This window comes from Pinus tabuliformis, chromosome 4_2 (assembly GCF_031772625.1).
Source record: "Pinus tabuliformis cultivar Carrire ecotype Pingquan chromosome 4_2, CPIR1, whole genome shotgun sequence".
Taxonomy (NCBI): Eukaryota; Viridiplantae; Streptophyta; class Pinopsida; order Pinales; family Pinaceae; genus Pinus; species Pinus tabuliformis.
Window position 1 is genome coordinate 32653582 of NC_142304.1, and position 27472 is coordinate 32681053.

At 39.5% G+C, this 27472-nt stretch overlaps 1 protein-coding gene across 6 annotated transcripts in view; it reads left to right on the forward strand.

The window, feature by feature from the left end:
• The window catches only part of LOC149168193 (phosphoglycolate phosphatase), a 242752-nt gene that overhangs the window by 48002 nt on the left and 167278 nt on the right, over nt 1-27472 (forward strand). The window contains exon 1 of one of the 6 annotated variants that reach the window (XM_089428159.1): nt 14705-14926. The exons of 4 other annotated variants lie outside the window; for them this stretch is intronic. The gene's annotated coding sequence lies outside the window, so the exon portion shown is untranslated. Of the gene's footprint in view, nt 1-14704; nt 14927-27472 lie in introns of those variants that run through there. One more of the 6 variants, XM_089428162.1, reaches the window with a different exon arrangement.

Genomic DNA, 27472 nt, shown 5'->3' on the forward strand with positions numbered 1-27472 from the left:
CATTCTCTAATATAATGGTTTACATAGATTGATCATGGAGTCCAAACCTTGATAAACATTTTGCTAAGTTGGGCTGGTCCATGTCTATAAACTATAACAAAGAAATTATAAGATCCGTGATCTTAATGGTAAGGCTTGCCCTTTCCCACCAACCATTATCCAACGTTGTGCCCTTGACATTTGTCAAAGCATTTTGATACTGCTTTCTACAAAAAGACCAATTGTTGATTTTTGGTAGCATCGGGTGTGCTCTAGCCATGAAAATTGGTGGAGAGGCTAAGGCACATGAGATCTCCAAGACCCAGAAATCGTTTGGGGAAATTCCACCCGGATGGAGAGATATTAGAATAATTAAGATTTTTAATGAGACCCTAAGTCTAAACTTAGGAAAATTAAAATATTAATATGTATTAATATAAAATTGGTGAGAAAGTTCTAAATAACGATGATCAAGCCAAATCTAATCTTAGCCATTGATTAATGACTTAATCTCGGCTGTTGAATCGTCAACAGGAAAAGTATAAGAGGAGGCTTGAGGGTCAGTTGGAGACACACTAAGTTGATCAAGAATTCGATTTTCTGGGGCAGGGTTTGCTAAGAAATCGAGTTATTGATCTGTTGCAGCGAGGGGTAGTTCGGCAAAAGGCCGAGAATACATAGCAGAGGGGTAGAGAGAGTGCCGGAGAGAGTGCAGAGCCTTGGAAGGCTGAGGAGGCCAGCGTAGAGGACGCCGAGGGCCAAGAAGCTGACGCAGAGGACCAAGAGGCTGATGCAGAGCCAACAGACACTGATGCAGGCAGGGCAGAGGGCTGCAGGGTTGAAGAGGCATCGCTGAGGAGTTTTCGTGGGGCAGACTGAGAGCTGGTTAGCTGAAACAGAGCCTTAGAGGGTGACGCAGTTCCTGAGGGTAACTTGGAGCAGCTTTCGCTGTCTAGCTAAGGGAACAGTCGAAGTCACTGTGAGGCTATTCATCCGGTTGCTGATTAGTCAGAATATCTATCTCTAAAGAAAGGTACTTCTGCCAAGGAAAATCTCTTAAGGGTGAGCCATTTCTGGCACCCTAGTTGTATTCAGAAAACTGCATAATAATAAAACCCTCATATCTGCTGCACCGGTTTTCCCGCATTGGGTTTTTCTGGGGGCGATTGTCCAAAAATAACGTGTCCCTTGTGTTGTCTCAATTTATTTCAGTTGCTGATCTGTATATGTGTGAAGGCTGCATTTGTGTTTATTTCAGTATTTATATTGATAAGTAACTTGTTAATTGAAAGAACAAGTAGGACATAATAAACCAGATGATGCAATAGGGATTTCTGATGTGTCAGACTTAGAAATTTCCACATGGTATCAGAGCATTGCAGATCACAAGAGGACTAAAAGCACCATCAAAAATATGAAATTTGCAGCAGTAGCAACTGTCCCGAGAGGCAACGCTATTCCAGAGTTGAAGTAGCTAGAGAAGAAGTGATGCAGAGCCTGCGTCATCATTTTGAGCCAAGGGAAAGGCCAGTGCAGAGGCAAAAGAGGCTCATGAAGATCCACATCATCCTGCTCAGCTAGGTAGGATTGATGTAGTTGGCTGGAGGGGCAGATTCAGCCTTTGTCAGGATTGCGCAGAGCCTGAAAGGCTCAGTTTCTTCAGTTGTCGGGGCTTGGGGAGTTGTGGGAAGATTGTGATTTGAGGAGCTGGTGGGACATTGTTTCTGTTGATACAGAACAATGTCTAAGGAGATGGAACCAAGGTAGAGGGAGTCACTACCTCGACAGATTTCTAGCCAAGGAATCCAGATCCGAGTTGCAGTTGCAAGGAGGATTGGAGAGGAGCGGTTCGATAGCTAGCCAGAGGATTTCCAAGAGGGAAATTAGGACTTAGAGGGAGATTTCCAGGAGGGGAGTCGAGACTCAGAGGGAGTCCAGAAGAGGAGCTGAAATGGCAGTGAATGGACTGAGGGATCAGGACAGGTTGGACGGGGCTTCCAACTTTGTCATTTGGAAGGCCAAGATCCTGGTAGTTCTGGATCGACATCGCATCAAGGACTTTGCCTTGAAAGTAGTGGCTATCCTAGTTGATCCAGCTGAGAATGAGAAGTACGAGGAGGCAATGGCGAGGGCAAAGTGCATGATCCTAAACGGGGTCAAAGATCATGTCATACCACATATTGCTGAGCAGAACACAACAAAGGAGATGTGGGACACCCTGACCACCTTATATTAGGGCTCTTCCATGCAACAGAAGATGCTATTGGAGAATCGATTGCGATCATATCAAATGCAGAAGGGAGAGCAGATAGATCCATTCCTTCTCAGGTTGGAGGAGATTCGTGACCAACTTACTTCTGTGGGGTCTACACCGGATCCAGAGTTTATGGTCAGGACTGCATTGAATGCAGTCTTCGAGAAAGGGGAGACATTTGTCCAAAGTATTTTGGGCAGGGCTACTCTTCTCGGTTGGGAGGAGATGTGGGCAACTCTTCGATAGGAAGAGATTAGGAGGATGACCAAGGTAGGGAGGAGTGGTAAGGGAGCTCGAGTCAAGAAAGAGGAGGAGGATGCGACTCTAGCATCTGCGGGACAACAAAGGAAGAGGAAGAAAAAGGACATCTCCAAGGTTAAGTGCTTCCATTGTGGGGAGCTGGGACATTATGCATCCCAGTGTCCTAGGAAGAAAAACAAGGGAGAGGCTTCCGATTCAAAGGAAACTCCAGCTAAGGCGGAGAAAGAGGTCGAGACTGATGACGATTGTGCCATGAGTGCTCATGCACCTCTAGAGAAGAGGTGGGGAGACATCGAGTTGTAGTTAGGAGGACTACATAGGGGTAGGATCCTTGAGGTGCTCAAACTCTTGGATCACATCTAGCTACGGGAGCATGATAACAGGTGTCGGGCGGAGCAAAGTGTAGTGGAGCAACAAGGCAGTGCTTGAGTGCAGAAATCTGAGGCAACACAGTGGAGGTTGCAATAGTGCGAGAGGCGCAAAGGTGTATGCAACAACTCAGGGAGCACGGGTTAGCAGCAAAGGCAACTTCAACATCACGAGGCTTCCAGACTGACTAGGATGTTAGTATTTGGAGGAAGTAAGTTACTTACTTCTCAGTAAATGAGTTGCAGTGCAAGAGTTAGCAGTGATAGTGCTAGGGAGAGCATGCGCAACATGTTGGGAGAGAGTTGCAGTACAAATGTAGCAGTGTCATGGGTAGTAGTACAGGAAGCAGCAATGCAGTGGATGTGAGGCAGCAGGCCAAGCGTCAACACAGGTACTGATGCGAAGGATCAGTGTGATGTTTCTGTGTTGAAGCATTACTAGAGCACATTCCTCGCTAAGAAGGAGTGTTGATTTTTGGTAGCATCGGATGTGCCTTAGCCATGAAAATTGGTGGAGAGGCTAAGGCACATGAGATTTCCAAGACCCATAAATTGTTTGGGTAGATTCCACTCGGACGGAGAGATATCAAAATAATTAATATTTTTAATGAGACCCTAAGTCTAAACTTAGGAAAATTAAAATATTAATGTGTATTAATATAAAATGGGTGAGAAAGTTCTAAATAACGAGGATCAAGCCAAATCTAATCTTAGCCGTTGATTAGGGAATTAATCTCGACTGTTGAATCGTCAACAGGAAAAGTATAAGAGGAGTTTTGAGGATCAGTTGGAGACACACCAAGTTGATCAAGAATTCAATTTTCTGGGGCAGGGTTTGCTGAGAAATCGAGATAGTGATCTGTTGCAGCTAAGGGTAGTTCGGCAGAAGTCCGAGAATACACAATAGAGAGGCAGAAAGAGTGCTGGAGAGACATCGCAAAGCCTTGGAAGGCTGGCACAGAGGCAGCCAGGGCTGACGCAGAGGTTGACGAGGCCAGCGTAGAGGACACAAAGGGCCAAGAAGCTGATGCAGAGGTAGCAGAGGCTGATGCAGGCAGCGCAAAGGGCTGCAGAGTTGACGTTGGGCTGAAGAGGCAATGCTAAGGAGTTTTCGTGGGGCAAACTGAGAGCTGGTTAGCTGACACAGATTCGTAGAGGGTGACACAGTCTCTAGAGGGTGACGCAGTTCTTGAGGGTAGCTTGGAGTAGCTTTTGCTGTCTAGCTAAGGGAACAATCGAAGTCACTGTGAGGCTATTCATACGGTTGCTGATTAGCCAAAATATCTGTCTCTGAAGAAAGGTACTTCTGCCAAGGAAAATCTCGTAAGGGTGAGCCATTTTTGGCACCCTAGTTGTATTAAAAAAACTACATAATAATAAAACCCTCATATCTGTTGCATCGGTTTTCCCGCATTGGGTTTTTCCTGGGACGATTGTCCAAAATAATGGTGTTTCTTGTGTTGTCTCAGTTTATTTCAGTTGCTGATCTGTATATGTGTGAACGCTGCATTTGTGTTTATTTCGGTATTTATATTGATAAATAACTTGTTAATTGAAAGAACAAGTAGGAGATAATAAACTAGATAATGCAGTAGGGATTTCTGATGTGTCAGACTTAGAAATTTCCACACCAATACTCTGAAATAACCATGCATCCAAAGCATGATGAATGTGGAGTCAATTGAGTATTTGCAATCTTCAACAATGAAAGACTTTTGCACTCTTTATAGATTGCCAGGGCATTGGACTGGTTTTGTATAGACTTGTGGATATGTCATGCATCATTAATTAACTATCCCATCCATGTCACATCTGAAGTAATAAATTGGAGTGCTAAATTCGAAGAATGATCAATGCAAAGTGTCCAAGATATCTGTAGATTTGTCATTTTCACTATCATGTTGGCAACCTTGCAAATGGGGGCATTATCTGTGATGATTTTCCTAGAAGAATCAACATCTTCTTCTTTAATGACTTTATTGAACAACTCAATATATTCTACACATCATTGTATTTTCCAAGAGCATCAACCACTTTCAGGAAGAGTGGTTGTTAAAATTGGCAACTAGGGCCAAATTCCACTTTGGACAACTTAGTTGATGGAAATGATGATTGCATTGAATTCCTCATTTCGAAAGGACCAAAATCGACCTAAAGATCATCAAATTTGGTCAAGAAGTGTGTTTTTGAATTAAATCCCTCACCTATGCAAATTGACAAGGTCTGCTTGGGGTAAAATAATCATGTGGAACCCCTCTCCGTCTCCTATAAAGGAGCAGTCCTCCAACCTTATTTCACACATCCAAGGAGCAATTTCATCACAAAGGTTCTCTGATCTAGCTCCAGGAAGAAGGGACTCCAAGTGAAGGAGGAATAGGGCAGACGTTTGGGTTTTTCATGACTGTTTGGTAGACCGCATTCAGGGCAGAAGGCCGCAGGCTAGAAGGTGAGAACATGGCTGCTCTGGGCATTGTTTTGTAGTCATTTCTCTCTCTGTTTTTGGGCTGCAGGTATCTGTGTCAATTGCAGAAGGGTGTGTCTCATTTCTGGTGTGCCGAAAGACCTAAGAGCTACCCTCTCATCAAGTCGCAATAGATGAAGTGACAATGCTGTTCAGAAAAGGAGAACGCTGCTCCTTGCTTATCAATCAAAGCTGCAATTAAGAGAATAAGTCTTGATGCAGTAAGAAGGGTCTTCAACAACCCTAACCAGATAATCCCTCTTCAGTAGTATGTCTCCAACTCGTGCCTGGATTGCAATTTTGAGTGGACCACCTATTTGTCTAAGGGTTGTGATGTGACATCTTCTAATCGACAAGTCAGTTTTGACTTTAAGTCATTGTACTCTATCTCTCTCTCTCTCTGTTGAACATTTGATAAATTGATAATAAGAAGATTTGATCAAGGGTTTTGCCCATCTTGGGGTTTCTTCCCTGGCTTGAGCCAAATTCTTATATCCTGTTGTCTTGGCTTATCTTCTGCACTTATGTTTAATGTTCTTTCATTAGTTATTGTCATATGATGATGATTAATGTGATTGCTAATGGATTAATGGAATTGATACTGGGCTAATGATCTAATGAAGTAACTAACCTAAGCAAAGAACATGTTAACTGAAAATTAACATGGTATTGGAGCTGAGGTGCGGACAAGCCCAAGCAAGAGAAAGCAATCACTGAGAAGTGTTGACAAGTCTCCATGGCCTTCAAAAGTCAGAGGCATACCTAAATCCGAGCTCCTCATGGAATTAGGTCAAAATCTGGGCATGATCTTAAGTCATAGACACTGTGACTAGGCAGAGTGTGGATTTTTGAGGGGCATATAAACCCTGATCTGGAGGACTGAGGGGCAAATCTAATAGCCCACACAAAGCCGAGTTTCTTGACTAAGAAATCACAGTCCTGAACATAGCTGAAGATGTATGAAATCTCAATTTTAGAGATCTGAATTTTAGGAGCACTGTAAATATAGTAACCAGATTTTTTTGTTGGGAAAATGTTGAAATTGCAAGTGTCCAAGTCCCATAAAGAGACCTAATAGAAGCTTAGGTCTGTCCTGAAGAAAAATAATTTAACTACAAGTTGCAGCACTGTAAATCTGTGGAGAGCCCAAGAATTTGTGACTCAGCCTTGAGCCACATATACATGCACAGTCCGAGTATGCTCAGTCACCCTTGAAGCCAACTTGTTTTGAAAGCATGAGAAGTACATCAGTGAAGGATAAAAGGGTCCTTCAGAAGAGAAGTAGCTTTGACTTTGAAATGAAGGTTAACCTCTAGTTCTGCATTATTCAACCAAATGTCCGAATTTTTGAGAATCTTCTCATCTCTGGTATGTACACCAATCATGTTTGATCAATGAATTTATCAATATTTTGTGAAGGGTCTGTTCTAGTAAGGCACTCAAGGCCTCCCTATTGGCAGTTATATCTATCCTAGAAGAAAGGAAAATCTTCTGTTTATGATCCAAAACTATTTGGCATTGTTTGATACATGTGCATCTGTGACAAGCCCACAAATAACAGTCTTCTCCTGTGTTAAGTCTAGAATCAACTTTGCTGAAAGGATATTTTGAGCATGAATCTGTGCATAATCTTCTAAATGTGAGGCCTGAGTTTCTCTTCAAAATTCTAACCATTCCATTCAGCCTAAGCCTAGCTCACTTTCATCTCAATGGAACTTAACTCGAACCTCTGTCATAAAGGGAGAAGAGCCGAGTCTCTCATTACATTTTTCTATGCATGGAGACCCAGATCGATGGATTATTAGGCTTATTATCTCATAAGTGTTTTAAGAAGGATCATTACCTTGCTTTCAACCTTGGACCGCAGCCTAAAAGGATTGACACATCTATTCGTCTCACAGCGACATATGCTGCCCTGTGGAGACAGTATGACCACCTGGGAATGAGATCCATGATGTGTTCCTTCATCAGTGTCGTGTCCAGCTCATATAAAGATACACAACTTGAGCTTATTATATCAGTTAAGCCGACCTTTGGTTCCCTGCTGAAATATCTTACCCATGAAAATTCTATAATCGGATTCATATTATTTGGAAGACTATTTCTTATCATGGAACTTTTTCACTCAACCCTAATGCATGCCTAGGGCAGCAGCAAAATATTTGTATGATCTATCAATCAATACTTCTGCGGCATTGCAAATCCCATCTGGATTGATTTTCTTATGTGACTCAACAGATCTGAAGTATACTCTTGAATGATTACTCCTAGTATGGTTTGTTTCAAGATGGATCACTTGCATTTCTGCTTCAGATAAACCCTCATACAAAATTATAATAAGATCCATTATCAGGGTAATGCGATGAGTTTTGTATTGATCAGAAATATGGGCCTTGATTTGTCCACATTGCAGCGTATCATGTCCTGAACAGTTAAGACCTTTCTAACTTCTGTTTGGGTGCTGACAGTTGATATAGTTTGGCAGATCTTGTGAATTTGTCTGCAGAGGTTATGGGCTCAAGCTTAACATTGAACTTGAGCAACATGAGAGTTGACATAGATATATTGAGGGTTTGACCTTGATGGAGTAATCTGCCTATGAACCATGCATAATATTAACCTTCCATATGTCAACAACCTCGAAACAGTATGTGACCTCAATTGATATATGATGTGATGAAAAATGATTGCAGCAGTAAAACCTTGATAGCAACAACCTTCTGATATGTGGCAGCATCCCCGAACTTTATATGACAGTGTAGACAGCAATGGCCTCTTCTTTGTTGAGAAATCTTGGGCATCAATAGTTAGGTGATTTCTCTTCAATTAGTAATTGCTTGTGAGTGCTTTTTACAACTTTAGATTAGGATCTTATTTATCTAGGTTATTAATGTTTTTTTTCGTCAAACAACTACCAATACATGAACATAAATAGACGAGACATAGAATGTAGGCTATCAGCCAGGGCCAAAAACCTCTCACTCTTTGAGAGGAAAACCCGCACAAATTCTTCTTATAGAGATTCCGATTGACGAATACCAAGACCAAGACCTTTGACCTATTAGCCACTCCAAGACTAAGACACAAGTCCTCTTCCACCTTCTCGTTTACTCTTTCTCAGTTCCTTCTACTTCAAATCTCGCACCATATGTGATGACACCGAACTGTGATCACTGAGTTTATCAAGGATGCCAAACCTCTCCTTCTCTAGTAGCACCGAAATCTCAAGTCATATCACTGAACCATAGTCACTGTTGATAGCACCGAGATGTTCCCTCTTGCAGTAGTACTGTGATCTTGTCACATATTTGTGACCTACTTCCTGTGGTGACATCGAATACTATGAGACAGAGATTACACCGAGAGATTATGCCGAGACTTTGTCTGCATTGTGATTTATGTGGTTACACCTCGCTGTCCCTTCATCTCCTTTCCGAAATCCATCCGAACTTCTTGACTGTGATGATATCCGAATTTGTCTCTTATCCTTGCTGCCACTGTGATCCGAATTTCAGAGGGATCCGAATTCCCTTGACTGTGAGACAACACCCAATTTATCTCTCCAATCCTGTACTCTTATCAAGCTCCTCCATCGAACTTGCCTCTGAAATCTATCCTAACTGGTCACTGTAACTATCTACCTGAATTCAGAGAGATATCTGAACTTCTGAACTGTGGAAATGCGAAGAACCTAGCCACGTATATATAGTAGTTTGTCCTATATAAATTAGCCAACATGTGCATTCGAATAGGTGTGTCTTCATTTGTGTGAGCCGACATGAATTCTTCGCTTTGTCTTGAGGCCGACTAGGAGAAGGATACCTTGTGCTTGTCTTGGAGGGCTACTAGACCATTCTATTGACTCATACATATTAGTAACATGCCCAAGAGGGTTCTTCATAGCCGACATGTGCATTCGAATAGGTGTGTCTTCATTTGTGTGAGCTGACATGAATTCTTCTCTTTGTCTTGAGGCCGACTGGGAGAAGGATACCTTGTGCTTGTCTTGGAGGGCTACTAGACCATTCTATCGACTCATACATATTAGTAACATGTCCAAGAGGGTTCTTCATACATGACATTGACCCTATATGACTTTTATGACAAATCCTGAAGGCTTTTAATGGGAGCCATCTAAAAATAAAATGTGTTGCTCATGAAACCCATGAAGCAAGCATATAATCATATTATTTTTTTTCTTTACATCAATTACATAAAATCATAATTAGATGTCATTGTTAGTCAAGGTTGTCATTGATGTCAATATGGCATTGTTTGTGATGGAAAATTCTTGTGATGTGTGATGCCCTAGATGCCCATTGATCATAATGCCCTAGTGATGAAAGTTCTTGAACTAACCATGAAGATGCCATAACCTCATGTATATTATGATATTCTTGCTCTTGATGGAGACCTACATTGTGCAGTCAACCACCGTGTTTTTGAACATGTACAGTGAAGAATCTTATTGAAGAAATACAATCGTTGTGGAGTGATCTTAAAGAAGATCTCAGATTGGAGCCTTCTTGTTGAGTTGCCTTGACTGACCTTGGAGTCACTATTGAAGACATTTTGGTAAAGTAATCTTGAAGATAACGTTGAAGACCATGATGCATCACTAATGTCATCATGAAGTAACTTGGAGAAATTGCTTGGGGATGATGAAGAGCAGTGGTGACACCTTCTAAGAGAACAAGGTTGTCATTGATGATGTAATGTAGAGACCAAAGTGAAGACTAAGTGATGATTGACATAACTCGTTGAAGAAAACATTGGGAGCCATGAAGTATAACCAAATATATCTTGACGAAGTAAAGCAAGGGTGGAGCCTCGAAAAGACAAGGTTGGTGCCTTGGAAGATAGGGTTGGAGCCTTAGAGGATTGGAGTCCTTAATAAACTAGGTCGGAGCCTGAACCGGATATAGGGTTGGTGCCTCAAAATTGACAAGGTTGGAGCCTTGGAAGTCCAAGTCGGTGCTTGGAAAATACATGTTGGAGCCTGGGAGATTGAAGATCGGTATCTTCATCTAGGGTTGGAGCCCTACGTATATTGTACTTGATTTATTGTAAAGAAGAAATTAATAAAAGCATTTATTCTTATTGTTCATTTTGTGTTCTAAATATAAGTGATCTAACTGTTAAAAGTAACAATTGAAAAGCAATACTGATTCACCCCTCTCCCCCCCCTCTCAGTATTCCCAACAGTCATTATGAAGACCGAACCTAGTTACACTTTTCAACATTCTTGACAGTAAAGATACTTGAAACTGTCAGAAGTTCAGAAGCCAAGAAAGTATACAGTATAAGCAACTCTGGAAGTGTCCTCTTTTAAAGATCAGACCCTTGCAGCAACATCCCTGATTTTGTTCGAATCATTGAAGAAGGATGGTTGTATGGATGCAAATGTAGATGCCTAGGACCTCCGTATAATGTTTTAGTAGCAGCCATGTCACAGCTAGATGATTGGATGATCTCATGGGAGGATTTCTTCACCCTGGTTGAAGAAGGACCATGAAGATGGTTTTCTATCTGATTTGGAGCAAGCATTACTGAAGTTTTCTGTCACAATTGCAGAATGAGAAAGTCTCATTTAAAGATGAGGACCAAATTGGTGAAGTCTGTATATCTAATTGAAGCAAGACTTCAGAGGGAGCTATAGGATCCCTAGTAAAAAGTATGGTTTTCCATGGCACATGGACCAAAGAAATAAGGACAAGAAAAGTTGCAGGTTGTAGATAGCTCGATGAGTGATCAACATTATCACTTGAAGTTGAAACTTCTCACGAGTCTCAGTCATCATGATCAAACTCAGTTGGTTTAGTCTCGACTCCCAAACTTTGCAGTCACAAACTTCTCTATTGGTTCAGTGACTTGAGTCTCAAACTTCTGAAGGTATTCTGCCCTAATATGCCCTATTATTTCATTTGGTGCTCCACATGGCTTTACATGGCCTCCTATCCCAGCCAAGTGTTGCTTGAACCTGTTAATACCCCCTCCTTGAATGGATTTTTGGCAATATTTGCAGATCATTTTGCCATCAATCATATCACAATGAGCCCATGCAGTATCTTTGGCTTTTGGAGGCATGATGACTCCCTGGATGGTAGATCATAGAAGTGAGAAGTTTATAACACATAAAAAAAAATTAATTCATGGACAACAGTCAAATAAGGAATTTTCAAGTGCAAATCCTTACCTCAAAATGCAAACTAGCTTTCTTAGCCTCCTCTTGAAGATGGCAACTCCACTGACAGCTACACACTATCTCCAAAATAGCTCCAACTCCAACTCCAAGATGACTACTTCAGCAAATGCCAAAAACTCAACACTCTCCAAGCTCACAAACACTCCAAAACAGTTGTGTGAGACAAATGAGAGTGAGAGGGGCCTCTTAAAGGCTTGGAGAGAGTGTTTTTGGAGGGAAAACACCCTTAGTTTCCCCCCAAAACCCCTAAAACACAGTCCGCATACACTTTTTGCCTTACACGGTGGGCATGCCTTAACCGGCCGGTTAGCACCGGTTTAGGGCAAATTTTAGTGAAATGGGCGAATGAACCGGGTTTTTTTGCCGGTTTAGACCGGCGCCCTTGCTAACGGGCCGGTTAGACCGGTAACCGGTTTTTAAAAACGGTTTTGAAAACTGGGCCAGCCTAATTTTCAAGCCAATGGCCCTAATGTTGATATGCAGTTCATGGTAATGTTAAATTCTTAAAGTAAAAGTGACATTCTCCTTTATTTTTCATTTTCATCCTTTTACTTAAATTTTTAACATTATCATGAAATGGCTCAGGATGTTTGAGAGTGGTTTCGCCCTCATTGGATTTCATATGGAGAAAGTAGAATTTTAGATCTCACTCAAAATCCAACAGAGTTAGCTGTTTTTCAGGATTTCAGGATTGGGGGGATTACAATGTTTCCATTGGATTTTGTCATGTACTAGGGTATGGAACTTATATTTAATCAAGAGAACCAAGCCCTCTATGTAGGGGAGACTCCCAATAATCAAGAGCACGTAGGGTACTAAGGTATGGAACTTGTATTTAATCAAGAGTACTAACGTCATTCAACTATGTAGGAGGAGACTCCCAATCAAGCACGAGACAAGAAATTAGAAATTTCTCGTGGCTGATTTTGGATATTGCTATTTTCATTATGTGATCATTCATGAGAAAATGTGATGTAAATTTAGAGACTTATAGTTTATGCATTGACAATTGACAATTTAATCATAATGTAATAAATTAGAATGTATCATATATGCTTTATGGTTGCACATATTTATTAAATGTCCATATATACATATAGATATATATATATATATTGCATTTCCCTGTTTCGAAAATTTGGGGGGGTCACGTTTTGTACCCGTCACCGTGCCCGTTTCGGAAACTCATACCCGTTTCCCTGTTTTGTGCAACCTAGCACGTCATCAAAGATAGCCAGCGAGGGGCAGTGAGTACGAGGTAGAGAGGCAGGGACAGTACCAAGAGACCAGCTCAGACGCAGAGAAAGGCAGACGCAGAGCCAGAGGGAACCACGCAAAGGCAGTAGAGACTACGCAGAGCTAGAAAGGGCCTGTGTCATCCATGCAAAGGCTGCAAGAGTGACGCAGAGAGCCAGAGAGGCTGCGCAAAGCCTCAATAAGCTGACATAGAGGGTTTTAGGCTGACACAGAGGCCAGCAGGGCTGACGTTGAGCTTCAAATTGTGCTGGAGAGGGATTTCGTGGAATAAGCTTTAATACAAGATAGTGAATGAAAGAATTAGCGTCCACCAAAACAATGAATTAGCGTATTATAATCTATAGCCATTTTTATTCAGATATTTTGAAGTTTAAAAAGTAAGCTTGTATTTAGATATTTTAAAGTTTAGAAAGTGAGTTTTATTTATATATTTAGATATTTTAAATTTAAAAAGTAAGTTTTTAATTAGATATTTTAAAGTTTAAAAAGTAAGCTTTTATCTATATATTTATTTTAAAGTTTAAAAGTAAGTTTTATTTTAATTAATTTAAAAGTTTTTTTTTTCAAGTTTAAAAAGTAAGTTTTCTAAAATAACTTTAATAATTTGTGTTACAACTAATAATTAATGTTTAAATATTTATAAATGATACATTAATCCCATTATAATTAAATTAATAATTATTTTTAGAGTATTATATTGAAGTTATATATTTAAAAAATCATATATGTTTTTCATTTTTATATAAATTTAATTAATATTTATAAATGATATATTAAGTCTGGAATATTTTATATAATAATTATTTATTGTATGTAAAAATTATATATTAAGAAATTAGCATATGTTTTTATTTTTATATTTATATAAATTTAGTTTTTATTTTTATTTTTATATAAATTTTAATTTTAAAAATTATAAAATATTTTATATTTGCGTGTACTTGCCGTGTCCTTGCTGTTTCCGGATCCTGGTTGTTTGAAAAACTGGCAGATCTGTATCCGAATCTGGATCCATATGCGGATCCGGATCCAAATCCTGGTAACTTAGGTATAAGTATGATATAAAAAAATATATGGACAATAGAGGAGTTGTAGTTAGTCTTAACTGTAATATTTATAAGTCAAGTTAGTCAGGTACTAAAGGGGTCTTTAATGACTTCAATTGTTTCTTAAGCCAATTCATTAAGGAGTAAGTGTCAATTACGGCCTGAAGTCAATTTACTGAGCCAGGTTTATGTATAAAGCCAAAATACAGGTTTCAGTTACCAGTGAAAAGGTACCAGGTAAATCTCAATATGTGCCAGCTTTTAATAGTTTGAAAGTGCAGATATTATCCATCCCCAAAGAGATGTTGTTAACTTCTTTCATGATGCAGCACTAATTTTAGTAGGGTTCCGTATACTTATGTTATTCTGGTAAGTTATTTATATCCAGTTATAAAAGGGAATTGTACGACTTGGTTACCTTGCATTGAGATCTTTGTTACAACTTGCAGCTTACATTGTAGTGTTGTCAAAAATTAAAATGCCGAAAGTGCTGTTAGTAGAGACAGCATGGACTCTATGCTAGGCACTTTTTTATGTGGTTACAAACTAAGACATAGCAAGTGCTCTTTTAGAGTTTTATGCAGAAGTTGGAAGCTTGGATTGGCAACGACATAAGCTTTTTTGGTATTTACTAATTACTATCTAGCAAGTGATTGAAAGGTGCATTAGTTCTGGATGATGTATTTTTCCAAGGTGTCCTTTGCTTTGAAATGCATGTGGGGTGATTAAAGATATTATGCTGGTTTATTGGAGTCACTGGACTTAAACACTAGAAGTGGATTTGGGGTATGCAATTGTGCATCTGGTGACCTTGAGGGAGAAGTTGATGGACATCTATGTGTTTCTCAGATGAAGGCATTGTCAGGGAGCATTAAGACCCTGAATTAAATGAGATGCACACTGGCATCAGATGCTGAGGGTGCAACAGTGGCATTTCTCCACATTTCTATAGTGGCAGTGCTAAATGGTGAACTCTTATGAAGGGATTCTGGTTTGTCAGGTGGTGCTTTCAGAGTGAAATGGCTACATGTGGCAAGATTAGTTCCCAGTTGAGGTCATTTTGGTTTGGTTCTTCCGGCTGATGGCTGCTTTTTGGTACCTAGCTCTAGTTTTGTCAATCTTGCTACAAGCAGTGCTTTATATATAATGTTAGACATCATGTAACAGCATAATCTGTCTGTTGTCGCGCAGATTGACACGACAACGCTCAGACCGGGGGCTGTCACTCTGATCCCCGATCCCTCCGTTTAAGCCTGTCTCCCGCGGCTAAGGGGGGTAGTCCCTGTGAGATGATGAGACCAACTGGCGACCAGTTGGTTGGGAGACACGAGATACGATATAAAAAGGACTCGATGGATTTGATTAATTGAGCAGACCAGTGCCTTAAGAGATTGATGTAGAAACGATTACTTTTTAAATGATATAGAAACATGGACCATGAACAACAACCATCTATCATCAGCTAAATCACATGACCAAAACGATATCCAGCAATTGAAAACTTCGAAAAGATGAATGCTTAAAACCACCACGAGAATCGTAAATTATTAACCAGATATCATATTTCGTATCTCAAACTTGAAAATTTAGCATCTCAGCATAAAACATATAACGTGAAAACTCCTGAGACTGACAAAAATAATTTCCCACAAATTTTTTATTTTTCAAATTTTTTTTCCGTTTTTTTTTTTTTTATAAAATGAATCTAAAAATAAAAATCTAAAAAAAACTAAACTAGACTAAAAAAATTAAATTAAAATTAAAAAATCTAACAAAAACATTTTTTTGATTTTTTATAACAAAATTTAAAAAAAAACTATTTTAAAATCTAAACAAAATAAATCCTAATAAAAATTAAAATATAAAATAATTACAAACTATAAACTATAACTAAAGAAATTTCTAAAATCTAACCATATTAAAAATAAACTAAGCCTAAAACAACTTTATAAATCTTTTTTTTATTTTTATGAAATCAAAATCTAACAAATACGTGACTATACAAAACTTCTAAAAAAAAATTTAAAATCTATTTACAATCTACACTAACCTAAAACGAAATACGATTTACAAAGCCTAACCTAAACGAAGCGTAAGTCAAAAAAATGCGCCCTCAAAACTAAAACATCTACGCATAGGAATATCGCAGTCATCAAATCGAAAATGGATCAGATATATGGCCTAAAGCTGAGATATGCGTTAGCAAAAATGATAAAATCGTGACCCTTTAGAAACTCGACTGAATGCATTGAGAAGATACCTGCATGACTGCTGAATAACCAAAACGCTGGTGAAGAATGCAGACATATGAAAGACGGCAAACGAGTGAGGGTTACCTGAGGCGTGAATGAACCGATTTTTCACTTGCGTGACTGCTGAGCCGACGGATCTCTGGTGCTGTTAGACCCCGTGAAGGATTCAAAGAAGAATTCGACCTCGATTCTGTGTGTTTGACAGAGCCGAGCCAGCAGCTAAATACAGAACCCCGCATAGTATAATACTCGGATCCAGTTTGTTTTTTTTTTTGTTTCTACCACAGCGCGAAGGGATAAGAGGTAGCCGCAGACTAGTGAAGGTTACACTTGCTTGTTGCTGGACATATGTATTCAGATCGTGGCAAACCCTTACAAATATTCGTCGTAACTTTGTGGCTTTTATATATATCAATCCGTGGATTCATTGCCGTGAAAAATTTAAAAAGCGTGGAACGCTCGACTTTAGTCTGATCTATACAGAGATCTCCAAAACAAAAATTCAAGAGCCATGTATTCGACTGTCACTCTACATCAACTCGTCGCTGCTTGAGAGATTTGTGTTGCATTCAATTTCCTTTTGGATCTGACTTCTTCCCTGCTGGCCTGATGGTGAGGATGACGGACGTATTGCAGTTATTGAAAATTTCTGGCCGATGTACAGTGGATTGTTTTGGTGGACAGGGATGTGATCACAAAACTTTCTGCTCATAAACCCCTGAAAAGAGGCCCTGTACCTGCAATTTCAAGACAACAAAACCCTAATGAAAACTGTATAAAAAAAAAAATTTGAAACCCTAGATCAGCTAATTTAATGTACAGATTTAGCCCCTTCACAGCCAGATTTAACAATAAGAACAGGAAAATTTTAAAGAAAAGAAATTTCAGATTGTCACTGTGAAAAAACTTCAGAAATTCTCTCATGCAGATCAGAAAAATAAAACCGAATGATAGACCCAGGATCAAATCCACTGGGCTCAGCAGAAAATGCTTGTGGGAGTTGGCTGGTTCAGCCGAGAACTTCCCCTAACGCCCACCAAATCTTCTTCAGCAAGGGTTTTTTTCTGCACAGCTCAAAAACAACCGTCAGTAAAGAGGGCAAGAATGCTGCTAGATCTCAGGAAGTGATGGAGATACCTGCCATTACTTCAGAAACCCTAACAGCACCCAAACCCTAGCAAGTGAGCAAGATACCTGTACCCACAATACTCTACAAAAGCTATTATTAACAGCTGAAAACAACATATGCAGAAAATTAAAACAATCTCACAGCATTTCAAGAGAGTAACACCAGCAAGATATGGACCCCAAAGTCTTCTTTATTAACCAGAAACAAATTTACAAGAGAGCTTCTTCAGTCTTTGACTCACAGATCGAATGATCTGAAATGACCCCTAGCACCCTACTTAAAGAAAATGTCTCCAACGGCTAGTTCGAGTGATCCATGTAGAAATGATCTCGACCGTTGATGAGGATCAAGACGTCTCTTGATCTTATCCGTCGATTTATTAACTTAAAATATTATTATTTTATTAGTTAGGGTTTTTGCTTCATTTTTTTTTTTAAATTTTTTATTATTTTATTATTTTTATTCATTTTTTTAATTTTTTAATTCATTTAACATGGATCACTGAACTAAGCTTTCGGAAACATCACCTAGGACCTAGGACTTAGGACTCATGAGGGGATTTAAAACATTTCTCGACCCTCAGGACACGTTACATCATGACTTTTACAATTTACATCTCAAGGGGACAAGCCCACTTAATACAGACCCTCATAAATCACCCAGCTCTGCGACACCACGATAATCTAGCAGATCAACACACTAGGATTCTCCTAAAGTTCTAATGACAAAATCAATCCCGGCTTTGGGGTCAGGTTTGAAAGAAAACTCTGCCTATCCGTGGATCAGTGAGATGAAAAACCTTCCGAGACGTAGATTATCATCAGAAAGTTAGGTCCATCTAGGCAAATTACATACATGACTCATGTCTGCTAAGATTATTTACAATCAATACATGCAGACTGGGTTTACAATCAAAAAGATCAAGTTGCTGATGATGGTAGGATGGCACGGACATGCTGATCAAGTGCTGCCCCTTTTTGCCAAGAAAAGGGGGATGTACTGCATGGGTAGTTGACCAGTAGAGGTCAACATCGGGCTCTACTTGGGGACACGTTGCTGCTTGCAGGAATGTGAGAATCCAGAATCTGCACCCATACAACACACAGATAAAAATAAGTAGCGTCCATTCCAAAATCATCATATACATTAAGCACAGGAAGGATAAAAGCTCTTCATTTATTAACTATCTAAAGCAGAAACGAAAATACGGAAAAACAAGGAGTAGGGTTAGAAATACGATACAGAGGATGCCCTACGGCATCAGATGTGTTCAATATAGTGCATACTGAGCATTTGCCTGCTTTCAGGCAAATCTGTGGGCTGCTTGTCGGATGTGCCATGTCCAATTTTGCATATGGTAGGACTTTTTCCTATTCGAAAATCAAGCTGCTCACGGCCGTCTGATGTATCAAATCTTCGTCTTATCTTCTTTCTCTTGCGCTTTTTCTTTCTGGCTGGTTGAATTACTGATGACCTGGTACTTTCTGTTTCAAAGCTATCAGATGAAGTATGTAAGATATGCGTGCTATGTCTTTCTTTAGCCCGCATCTGATCTTTATCATTCTTAAGTCTGTCTGGATCGCCCTCAATCAACCATCTTTCAATCGAATCAACAACCTCCCAATAATAAGATGAATCTTGTTGCAACAAATGAGAAGACTCCTGATCTGTTGATGTTTGCTGGTTTCTCTTATCCTCTGCCAGTTGCTGAAACCTTTGAACTTGTGTTTTAATGGCATCCATCTGACTAGAGTGTTCAACCTTTGTAGCACTGATTTGTCTGGCATGGTGTTCTTGCATGTCTTTTATTACTTTAACATTCTTTTCCTTTATGTCCATCAAGCAATGCTGCATAAAATTTATTTCTTCTTTATGATTCGCTTGCATGTCAGCCACTTGATTATTATGATTGAACGTCATGATAGTCATTTCCTCATCCATAGTTAATAACTTGTTTCGCATAGAGTCAATTTCCTTATTATGATCAGCTTTCATGGTCACCATATTTTCCTCTAAGACTGACATCTTGCTATGCATGTTTCCAATTTCTGTTTCATATTTAGTTTTCATGGCTTCAATTTCTTTAGCATGCTGATTTTGCGTGACCTCAATCTCCCTATTACGTTTTTCCAGATGGGTGCATAAAGTTTTGACATCATTGACGTAATTAGTTTGATTGCTTTCCATATTTTTCACCAGCATCATTAAATCTTGTATTATTTGCTTTTGCTCCTCCTTTTCATTGTTATGAACTTGATCTGCAATATTTCCGGTGGATGACACATTCTGACATGAAGAGTCGTCTTGGGATCTTTCACCATCCGTTGGACCTCTTATTAAACTATTTTTATTCTGTCGCACAATTTTAGAGGCAGAAGGCAAGCTGTTTGGATAACCATATCTATCTTCAAAAGCATTTACAATGTCATTTAAAGAAGTAAAAGAATCCTTAGGAAAATTGTTAAACCAATTCAAAGCATCATCTTTTAAAGAAAGGACAAATAGACGCATTTTGATATCACCATGACTAAACTGAGGGGGTCTGCAATATATGATCATGATGCGAATAAACAAGTCTAGATGCCTTTTAGCAGCGATTGGATCACCATCTGAAAAAATAGGTAATTCAGGAATGGCCTCCTCCGGAAGATCATGGAGACGGTGAGTAAAACGACATGGTTTAAATGAATAATCCATGATGAACAATAAGGGATCAGATGGATGATAGAACTAGCTCTTTGCTCAAGAAAATCAAAAGATGAAAGAAGTGGAGTCGCCACTTGAACAATAAAACTGATTCTAAGATCCAAGAAGTAATCAACAAACAGATATGCGGGAGGCTTCTTGTCTGGGAAAAAATAAGAAAATGGAGTCGCCACCCAAACAAGAAACACACCGAAGATATGCTGATGATATGGCGAAAAATAAGGCAATAAAAGATCCAAATGATAACCTTAAAGGTCGAATCTGCCAGCTCAAATGAGAGATGAGAAAGATGAGAAGATGAATGAAAAGTCGTTTGAAAACACCGAGAAAAAGTATCCCCGGCAACGGCGCCAAAAAATGTTGTCGCGCAGATTGACACGACAACGCTCAGACCGGGGGCTGTCACTCTGATCCCCGATCCCTCCGTTTAAGCCTGTCTCCCGCGGCTAAGGGGGGTAGTCCCTGTGAGATGATGAGACCAACTGTCGACCAGTTGGTTGGGAGACATGAGATACGATATAAAAAGGACTCGATGGATTTGATTAATTGAGCAGACCAGTGCCTTAAGAAATTGATGTAGAAACGATTACTTTTTAACTGATATAGAAACATGGACCATGAACAACAACCATCTATCATCAGCTAAATCACATGACCAAAACGATATCCAGCAATTGAAAACTTCGAAAAGATGAATGCTTAAAAGTTAAAACCACCACGAGAATCGTAAATTATTAACCAGATATCGTATTTCGTATCTCAAACTTGAAAATTTAGCATCTCAGCATAAAACATATAACGTGAAAACTCCTGAGACTGACAAAAATAATTTCCCACAAAATTTTTATTTTTCAATTTATTTTTCGTTTTTTTTTTTTTTTTTTATAAAATGAATCTAAAAATAAAAATCTAAAAAGACTAAACTAGACTAAAAAAATTAAATTAAAATTAAAAAAAATCTAACAAAAACATTTTTTTTTTGATTTTTTATAACAAAATTAAAAAAAAAAAAACTATTTTAAAATCTAAACAAAATGAATCCTAATTAAAATATAAAATAATTACAAACTATAAACTATAACTAAAGAAATTTCTAAAATCTAACCATATTAAAAATAAACAAAGCCTAAAACAAATTTATAAATCTTTTTATTTTTATTTTTATGAAACCAAAATCTAACAAATACGTGACTATACAAAACTTCTAAAAAAAAATTTAAAATCTATTTACAATCTACACTAACCTAAAACGAAATACGATTTACAAAGCCTAACCTAAACGAAGCGTAAGTCAAAAAAATGCGCCCTCAAAACTGAAACATCTACGCATAGGAATATCGCAGTCATCAAATCGAAAATGGATCAGATATATGGCCTAAAGCTGAGATATGCGTTAGCAAAAATGATAAAATCGTGACCCTTTAGAAACTCGACTGAATGCGTTGAGAAGATACCTGCATGACTGCTGAATAACCAAAACGCTGGTGAAGAATGCAGACATATGAAAGACGACAGACGAGTGAGGGTTACCTGAGGCGTGAGTGAAATCGATTTTTCACCAGCGTGACTGCTGAGCCGACGGATCTCTGGTGCTGTTAGACCCCGTGAAGGTTTCAAAGAAGAATTCGACCCCGATTCTGTGTGTTTGACAGAGCCGAGCCATCAGCTAAATACAGAACCCCGCATAATACTCGGATCCAGTTTGTTTTTTTTTTGTTTCTACCACAGCGCGAAGGGATAAGAGGTAGCCGCAGACTAGTGAAGGTTACACTTGCTTGTTGCTGGACATACGTATTCAGATCGTGGCAAACCCTTACAAATATTCGTCGTAACTTTGTGGCTTTTATATATATCAATCCATGGATTCATTGCCGTGAAAAATTTAAAAAAGCGTGGAACGCTCGACTTTAGTCTGATCTATACAGAGATCTCCAAAACAAAAATTCAAGAGCCATGTATTCGGCTGTCACTCTACATCAACTCGTCGCTGCTTGAGAGATTTGTGTTGCATTCAATTTCCTTTTGGATCTGACTTCTTCCCTGCTGGCCCGATGGTGAGGATGACGGACGTATTGCAGTTATTGAAAATTTCTGGCCGATGTACAGTGGATTGTTTTGGCGGACAGGGATGTGATCACAAAACTTTCTGCTCATAAACCCCTGAAAAGAGGCCCTGTACCTGCAATTTCAAGACAACAAAACCCTAATGAAAACTGTATAAAAAAAAAAAATTTGAAACCCTAGATCAGCTAATTTAATGTACAGATTTAGCCCCTTCACAGCCAGATTTAACAATAAGAACAGGAAAATTTTAAAGAAAAGAAATTTCAGATTGTCACTGTGAAAAAACTTCAGAAATTCTCTTATGCAGATCAGAAAAATAAAACCGAATGATAGACCCAGGATCAAATCCACTGGGCTCAGCAGAAAATGCTTGTGGGAGTTGGCTGGTTCAGCCGAGAACTTCCCCTAACGCCCACCAAATCTTCTTCAGCAAGGGTTTTTCTGCACAGCTCAGAAACAACCATCAGTAAAGAGGGCAAGAATGCTGCTAGATCTCAGGAAGTGATGGAGATACTTGCCATTACTTCAGAAACCCTAACAACACCCAAACCCTAGTAAGTGAGCAAGATACCTGTACCCACAATACTCTACAAAAGCTATTATTAACAGCTGAAAACAACATATGCAGAAAATTAAAACAATCTCACAGCATTTCAAGAGAGTAACACCAGCAAGATATGGACCCCAAAGTCTTCTTTATTAACCAGAAACAAATTTACAAGAGAGTTTCTTCAGTCTTTGACTCACAGATCGAATGATCTGAAATGACCCCTAGCACCCTACTTAAAGGAAATGTCTCCAACGGCTAGTTCGAGTGATCCATGTAGAAATGATCTCGACCGTTGATGAGGATCAAGACATCTCTTGATCTCATCCGTCGATTTATTAACTTAAAATATTATTATTTTATTAGTTAGGGTTTTTGCTTCATTTTTTTTTTTTAAATTTTTTATTATTTTATTATTTTTATTCATTTTTTAATTTTTTAATTCATTTAACATGGATCACTGAACTAAGCTTTCGGAAACATCACCTAGGACCTAGGACTTAGGACTCATGAGGGGATTTAAAACATTTCTCGACCCTCAGGACACATTACATCATGACTTTTACAATTTACATCTCAAGGGGACAAGCCCACTTAATACAGACCCTCATAAATCACCCAGCTCTGCGACACCACGATAATCTAGCAGATCAACACACTAGGATTCTCCTAAAGTTCTAATGACAAAATCAATCCCGGCTTTGGGGTCAGGTTTGAAGGAAAACTCTGCCGATCCGTGGATCGGTGAGACGAAAAACCTTCCGGGACGTAGATTATCATCAGAAAGTTAGGTCCACCTAGGCAAATTACATACATGACTCATGTCTGCTAAGATTATTTACAATCAATACATGCAGACTGGGTTTACAATCAAAAAGATCAAGTTGCTGATGATGGCAGGATGGCACGGACATGCTGATCAAGTGCTGCCCCTTTTTGCCAAGAAAAGGGGGATGTACTGCATGGGTAGTTGACCAGTAGAGGTCAACACTGTCTTTTGTACTCTGGGTTTTCTTGCTTAATAAATATTAAAGTCATACGAATCTTTAAGATGAATGCAATTCCATGATCATATGCAATCTGATTTATAAATGTTGTCATACATACAGATTATTGCATGGTCTCGGAATTCTATAAATGCCAAAATTTTTGCAAAAAGATGAAATTTATTTGCTTTTGATGATATCATAGTTTGTGTCTTGTGGTAGGTAAGCATGTTTCCTGTTTCTCTTCACTCATCATTTTTATGTTTTTCTTGTGTTTCTCAAGTGCTATCTTTAGCTTGATAATGTTTGTTGGTATTATTGTTTTGCAAGCAATTCTGTAATTTTAAAAAAATACCATTTTTTAAATCCAGATACAGTGACAAGCTTTACAAATTGCTAGAGCATTGATATTCATTCTTATATGTTTTCATAATGCACAGGATACATGGTTGCTCTCCTCACTTCATCTTTCGTTTGTGCAACTTTCTTGTTGTGAAAATTCTATCATTGCAAAAACTGATTTATTTTACCTACTTATTTCCTGATAAGTTATTTATGAAAATCCTTCAGTAAACATTAAAATAAATTCTGCTGCAGATATCACATCATAATACAGAAACAAACATATGCACAAGAATTAACACATCGACACAAATATTTTGGACAATCAGTCCCCGGAAAAACCCAATGTGGGAAAATCGGTGTAGCAAGGGAGGATTTTATTATTCAGCAATTCTTCACTACAACTGGGTGCCAAATTGGCTTACCCAACAGAGAGAAAATTCTTCAGCGCTTCCCCCAGTCTCAGCGTCAACCTGGATGACCTCTGCATAGCTCCCAGACCCTCTGCGTCAGCCCCTGCCTCTCTGCGTCAACACTAGGCCTCTCTATGTCACCCACGCAGGCCCTCCAGTGACTGCGCAGTTTGTAGCCTCTGCGTCTGCCTAAGAGGCTCTGCGTTTGCCTCTCCAACCTCTGCGTTGTTCCCTTGGTGCTGTTCTCGACTCTCTGTTCTGTACTTGCTGCCTCCTGCTGCTCTCCAAACCACTAGTTCGAATTTCTCAGCTAACCCCGCTCCAGAAATTGAACTGACTGGTCTCCCTCAGTGTGTTCTCTAACTGACCCTCAAGTCTCCTGTTATACTTTTCCTGTTGGTTCTTCAACGACTGAGATTAAATCTCTAATCAACGGCTAAGACTAGATTTGGCTTGATCCATGACTTTTGGAACATTCTAACCCAGTGTTATATTAATACCCATTAATATTTTATTTTTCCTAAATTTAGAATTAGGAACTCCATTAAAAATATTAATTTTTTTAATATCTCCCAAACCGGTTAGAATTTTCCCAAACCATTTCTGGGTCTTGAAGATCTCATGTGCTTTAGCCTCTCCACCAATTTTCATGGCTAGAGCACATCCGATGCTATCCCAAATCAACGCTCCCTCTTAGCGAGCACTGTGCTCTAGTAATACTCCACACTGAGCATTACTTTGATCATACAGAATTGGTACCTATGCTGATGCTAAGCCTCCTTGCCCAACATCCTCTGCACTGCTGCATTTGTACGACAACTCCCTCTGCATCTGTGCTGCTGCTGGTCCATCTTCCCAACACTGCATCTGCACTGCAACTCCCTCTGATCATGTCGCATCATGCTACTGCTGACTGCTACTCCACTCCAACATCATACCCATTTCTGCTACTAAAATGGATTCTTTATCATCCCCATCTTCTCCCTGAAATAATCAAACTTGGTTTTTCCAAGGGCCTTGGTAAGGATGTCTGCCACCTGTTCTCTTGTAGGAGTATAGCTCAACTGTATAGCTCCTCGTTGGACATAGTCTCTGACAAAGTGACACCGGATATCAATATGCTTTGACTGATCGTGAAACACTGGATTCTCATTGAGCTTGATGCAACTCTGATTATCACACATGATCCTGGTCGCCTCCATCTTTCTTCTGAATAGGTTCACAAGCAGTTTTCTAAGCCATATGGCCTTGCACGAAGCTGTGCTTGTGGCCATATATTCTGCCTTAGCTGAGCTCAGAGCCACGAATTTCTGTTTCCTATTGCACTAGGAGGTCATTCTTGATCAAATGTTGAAACAATACCCAGAGGTACTTTTCCGATCCACTGAACTTCCTGCCCAATCTGCATCAGTGAACCCACTCAATTTGATATCCTTACCCCTAGTGTACAAGAGTCCATAATCGACTGTTCCCTATAAATACCTGACAACATGTTTGGCTGCTGCCTAGTGCGCCCTCTTCAGATCCACCATGAATTGAATGAGGGTGTTGACAGCATAACAAATGTGTGGCCTGGTATTGACCAGATATATGAGGGACCCTATGAGCTGCCTGTATAAGGTGGGATCAACATCTTTGTCTTTCGATGCATCAATCTTCTTCCAGTTGGTTATCACTGGAGTAGCCATGGGTCTACAGTCCTCCATCTTGAATCTCTTTAGGATTTCTGTAGCATATCTCCTTTGCCCAAGGAAGATCTCCCCCTTTTGCTACCAAACTTCCAACCCCAGGAAGTAATGCATTCGTCCCAAATCCTTCATGTCGAACTCCGTGGCTAGATTCTTTTTGCAATCCCCTATGAACCTGGATGATCCTGTCAGGAAGAGATCATCCACATATAATACTAAGATTAGAGGCTCATTCTCTACAAGCAAATAGTAGAGATTTGGATCTGCGTCACTCTTGACAAATCCTATTTTCTGCAAGTAGCCATCAATTCGCCCATGCCACGCTCTAGGTGCCTGTTTCAGCCCATACAATGCTTTCTTCAATCTGCATACATGAGTCTTCTTCTCATGTGTCTCAAAGCCCTTGGTTGTTCAATGTATACCTCTTCTTCTATCACACCGTTCAAAAATGCTGTTTTACATCCATCTAACGAATCTCCCACCCCATCTGTGCTGCAAGGGATATCACGGTTCTAATAGATGTATACCTGGCTATTGGGGCGAACGTCTCTTCGTAGTCAATTCCTTCCTTCTGAGCATACCCTTTAGCCACAAACCTGGCTTTGTATTTCTCAACATTGCCGCCTGCAGCGTATTTAATCTTGTAGATCCATCTCGAACCTACCATTGATCTGTCTTGAGGCCTTGGCACTACCTCCCAGACATCGTTCACCATTATGGAGTTGTACTCCTCTACCATCGCATCCAGCCAAACCTGATGTTGAGTTGCCTCCTGAAAACTGGCAGGCTCCCCATCCTGAGCTACTAATGCCTGATATCTATCTGGCTATTTTCACTCCCTCTTATTGTTCCTTGGCGCATCAATGAAGTCCTCTGCATCTCGCAGAATTTGACGAAGTTCCCTGCTCGTTCTTCCTCTGCCAATAGGTGCTTCTGTTAGCTCCTCATCCTGTGATTCTTCCTGACTCGAGGAAGAATTCTTTTTTTCCGTTGGTTGAAGAGGTTTGACCAATGGTTCCTCTTTTGACTGCTCCTCGGAAGGCATTTCTCAAGATTTTTTGAAAGCCCTGTCTTCCATGAACTTCACATCTCGTCGAACTACTACCTTCTTGCTCCCTGGAAGATAGATTTTGTATGCCTTAGCGTTCTCGCTATATCCCACTAGATATCCTTTCTCTGCAGTTTGATCCAGCTTCTTCCTCTTTTCCTCGGGTATGCGGCAATATGCTAAGCTCCCAAATATCCTGAAATGACTGACTTCAGGTGTCTTCCCTGTGAAGATTTTATCTAAAGTAATCTTGCCCAATGCTCGACGAGGAGTTCTATTCTGAACATAGACTACTGTGTTGCATACTTCTGCCCACAGGAATTTTGGCATATCCTAATCATACATCATGGCCCTAGCTGCTTCTACGATAGTCCTGTTCTTTCTTTCTGCTACTCCATTCTGCTCCAGATTGTATGGAGCTGTCCACTCTCTTTTGATGCCCTCCTTAGTGCAAAAATCAATGAAG